The sequence below is a fragment of the Austrofundulus limnaeus genome, unplaced genomic scaffold, assembly GCF_001266775.1.
Source record: "Austrofundulus limnaeus strain Quisiro unplaced genomic scaffold, Austrofundulus_limnaeus-1.0 Scaffold173, whole genome shotgun sequence".
In the NCBI taxonomy this organism is placed as follows: domain Eukaryota; kingdom Metazoa; phylum Chordata; class Actinopteri; order Cyprinodontiformes; family Rivulidae; genus Austrofundulus; species Austrofundulus limnaeus.
Genome location: NW_013952575.1, coordinates 454,744 through 459,606, shown reverse-complemented (window position 1 = coordinate 459,606; position 4,863 = coordinate 454,744).

Sequence of the window (4,863 nt, the reverse complement as noted above, 5' to 3'; positions counted from 1 at the left end):
ATTTATTAATGGTACCATCGTGGTCCGTCCTGTGCAGAATGACAAAATGCAAAATTGTTTTTTTTACTAAAACCTCTGTAACTTTGCTCCAGTTAATTTTAGCAGCATGAATCTTTGCACAGTTAATGTCCACAAGTGGAATTATAGTTTCCAAGAGCTTTTAGCCTGATTCATTCTGGTTTTAAATGGGTTATATACTGTCAAATGCAAAAAATATTCTGGTGAGAGTAGAAAAATGTGTTCCATCCCCAATATCTCTAAAACAGCAGCTGTTTAAACACTTACAATATACTTCTGATGAAATCTCCTAAGTGTTAGCTTTATTTTGATACCAAGATTATTTAAGTGGAGTTTGTAAATGCTGAGATACACTCAATTATATTTCAGCATTGACAATTCTACATTTCTGACTTTTTTTCCCAATAAGAAGTTTTACTGCTCCACCAGGGAAAAGAATAAATACCATAACATATGGACCAAACAATTAAGGGCAAGTTGTATTTTTATTTGTATTTTCTGTCAGTAGATTCCTTTTTTTTAGTTCACCTCAAAGACTAGTTGTAAAATGCTGCTCTAACTTGCAATGAACACTCTATATAACATTTTTATGCTGTTAATAATCTTAAGTATTTAGAAAAGTGCACTTCAAATGGCTGGAAAATACACACATATATATATATATAATTTTCTGATGGATTTTGCACTGCTGGGCTGGAACTTTTGTCTACATGTATATTAGGTGTCCCTGATTGCCATTAGCAAAATATTGGCAGGTATGCAACATGTAAATACAATGGAAATTTCATTTGTTTAAATAAATCCCTGCAGTCCCAACCCCAGATTAATTAAGAGGGTTGAGTTTAAGATTATGCTGTCAGCAGCTTGAAGTCTCCCTCCAAGCTCAGATCAATATAAACCCTGGGCTATTTATGAGACACAGTGTAAAGTTATGTGGTTTTAAAGAGTTGCACAGTTGGTACACATTAAAAAGACTTAAAAATGTGTTACATTCAGTAGGTCTGTCTGGTCCAAAATGTCAGTCTTCCCCTGCTGGCACCACAGTCAGAGCAGCAGCTTCCTGTCAGGATGCAAGAGGAAGACTGACTCTGGGAGTTCTCTGCCATGGCTAACACTCAAATCTCCCAGGCACACAGTCATCATGAAGTTTTATTTATTTTTACTATACTAGGGCTGCCATGATTAGTTGATTAGTCGACGATTAATCGACTATTAAAATAGTCGACGACTAATTTAATGGTCGATTGGCAACAGAGCTCAAAAGTGTGGGATCATTTAAAGAAAGAGAAACTTGTGCAATATCTGCAAGGCAGAACTTGCCTTCCACTGCAATTATTTTTAGTTAGCATATAGCTAAAATCTAACAATGGTTATACACTCTAAAAATGAAATGTTGGATTTACTTAACCATGTTATGTGACCTGGTTCCACTTAACTGAGTTGATTAAATTCAAAGCAACATACTCATGTTCTTTGGTTAAAAAACTGGTATATTGCTTTGAATTTACTCAACTCAGTAAAGTGGAACCAGGTCACATAACATGGTTAAGTAAATCCAACATTTCATTTTTACAGTGTATAATAGCAGCTGCATTCTGGCGCAATAAGCTGTATGTTTTAAATTCAGTTAATGTATGATCCGATTAGTCGACTAATAGAAAAAGAAATCAGTGATTGGTCAACTATAAAAATAATCGTTTGTGGCAGCCCTAAAATATACTGTTCTGGTGAGTCCCAACGCTGTGAAATATTTTGACTAATCATCATATTGATGTGTGAGGCTGAAATATTAAATAAATAGTTCAAATTCCTCTGATTCTTTGACTTTGTCACATTATCTGAACAAAAACACATATTTGTGCCACAATGTCCACATTAACAACATATAAAATATAAACTTAGTTTAAGATCCATCCAAGATGGAACCAAGATCTGTTTCAGCTTGAAGTTTATCAACTGAACAAAATCAGAGATTTGAATCTAAAATGAGAATCTTTCAGCTAAACGGAGCCCTCCTGGTTTGTGTTGGGGTTGTGGCTGCTCACTGAGGCTCCTGAGGATCTGAAACCTGATGGCGAGTCGCTCCTCCAGCTCTGGGTTGTCCTCCTCTTTGTCATGGTTTCTGCTGTTTCTCAAACACTGATTTCAGTTCACCCTCCATCTTTAACAAAATAAACACCAGAGACAAAAAGAACATCTTGACTTGGACTACACTTGCCTCAGGTTAAAGGTTAAAATTGGCAGGACAGGTAAAAAGTAAGTAAAATGAGTCTGTTTTTTTTAAAAAAAAGGTTGTAGAGAAAATGTATTTTTCAAAATATTTAAAAAAATTATAATGGCAAACAAAGGATTCTTTTTCTGCCCCATATTTTGAAAATTGTGGTCTATTATGTGGAACATCCTTCAGTAATTTTTCCTTTAATTGGGCTCACCTGGCAACTAATCATCAGAGGTGTCTGACTTCAGTGACCCAAACAGCCCTGAGACACACCATCCATGAGTTTACTAGAAAAACAAAATGTATAATCTTTATGACTCTTATATACGTATATTTATTTTGCAAACTGTATTTAACCCTCCCTGTTATGTACATTTTTAAGAAACAGCAAGGGTCAATTTGACCCGGGGGATGTTATTCGTGCATTAGTCAGAAAAAAACAATTAATACCCCCAAATATTTTTATATCTGTTTATTAACTCCATTACTAACAATTTCAATCAATATTTGATGTTTTTCTATTTCTTACAGATAAAGGATCAATGAGGACAATTCACTTATTATTCATTAAAAATGCATATTTTTTATGTCCAATATATATACATTCATTAAGAAGGAGGACCCCCAAATATGCATAACACTTTTTATCTATCTCCTTCAATTTCTCCCCAAAAACACACATCTGTTATATATTAGTCACTTCAAGAATGATTTTCTGTATTGAACTGTGCATGAGTAGCTAAAAAGACTTGATGTCTGTGACTGGAGTTACTGCCATGCTAGTAGACCCTGACACTGTATATTTTCTTCACACAGTTTCCCTGATGTTTACTTGAAGATGAAGACCACTGTATTTCATCATTTTTTGACATGAATGGTTCAGACACATCATTTCCTATTCGCCTTCATGATTGAAGAGAAGTTCCAGCCCTTCCAGGGTTCTTATCTTTTTATTTCTGCTGCTCATTTTCTGAGCTCTGACACTAACTATAACACATTTATCTTGCAGTGTGTAATGTTTCTGGGACTCCCTTGCAGAGAATATTCATGTTTTCCCCCCACCCATCCCTGCTGAGTGCCCACTCAGTGTGGGTGCAGTTTGCCCACGGGAACAGAAAAGGTTCTCGTCAAAAGTTGCAAATATGTAACATGAACCATTTTTTCATTTTACTTGTAGATTATACCTATTAAGGCAAACAGAAAAAAAATTGTGCAGAAAAAATAAAAACTTTCAACTATTAAAAAAAATTAACTTTAGGGTCAATTTGACGCTGAACAGAATAGGTGTCTCAAGTTCAATTATAAACATCACTCCTTGAAAAAAAAAATTCAAAATGTAAAACAAAAAAAAATCTATTTAATGAACAATATTTTTTTGTGTGTGTAGGCTTTTGTAGTGGACATAAAAAAATGTAACGTGCATTTTTAATGAATAACGAGTGAATTGCCCTCATTGATCCTTTATCTGTGAGAAATAAAATAACATCAATGCACAAATAATGATTGAAATGGTCAGTAATGGAGTTATTAATTAGATATAAAAATGTTTTGGGGGATTTTTTTTTCCTGACTCTAATGTATGAACAAACAATCCCTGGGTCAAATTGACCCAGGAACATTATTGCTGTTCCTCAGAGACAAACATAACAGGAGGGTTTAAAAACATGTCTGCTGGAGTTCCCACAGTGACAGGGATCCTTCTCCTTCCTGTCTGTTGACCAATAGTAGAAGAGCTGACCCAGGAAGGACCGCCCACCTTATTTGCATAATGAGGCAGAAATGCATAAGGTAAAAACATAACACAAAAAATGTAAAAACAGCACAAGAAAGTAAAAAGACTTGTGGGGAAAACCAATAAAAAATATATATTTAAGAGACACAAATTAGCTACAGGTAAAAGGAAAAACCAAAATAAACATATTTCTAAAAACAGTCAAATTTAAATTTTGTGCTAAAATATATGATTTGTTGAAACTAAGCTGGAAAAAAAAGGCCAATTAAATTATAAAACGAGCTAAATTAATTGGTGCATTTCAAGTGTATTTATTTAATTAATGGACCATTTATATATTTCTGCTTTTAATTTAATTGTGAATTTCAGTCCTCCGTAGAAATGTCACAATTTGCTCCAATTTGGCTTTTTTATTCCCTACAAATGCAACAGTTTTGAACGATTAAGTTTGAACTATTCCTTCAACAAGAAAACATCCAGTACTACTTTCCTGTTTCTGTATTTGTTTTTAGCAGACACTTAAATGAAGGGTTATGATGGTTTTGTATAGCACGTGAGCTTTTTTGACCTGAAAAGACAGTGTGTTTGTGGATAAACTCAAGAGTTTGTTAAACTTCCTTCGGGATTCCCCCCACCCCACCCCCCAGTGATGAGCTCAGCACAACATGGAAGGGAAATACTTTGAAGGTATTTCAAATAGTTTATTGTATTTTTCCTGGTACTCGCCCCATAGTCACCCTCTCATTATTTCAATAATATAATCTCAATAGATGTTTCATTAAAATAATACATAATTCCTCTTTAAATACAGAACCTGAGCCTCATGCTGCAGCCACAGAAGCACATCACAACACTGTCCATATCACCATGTCCTCTACTGAAAAGCTTTGTGTGT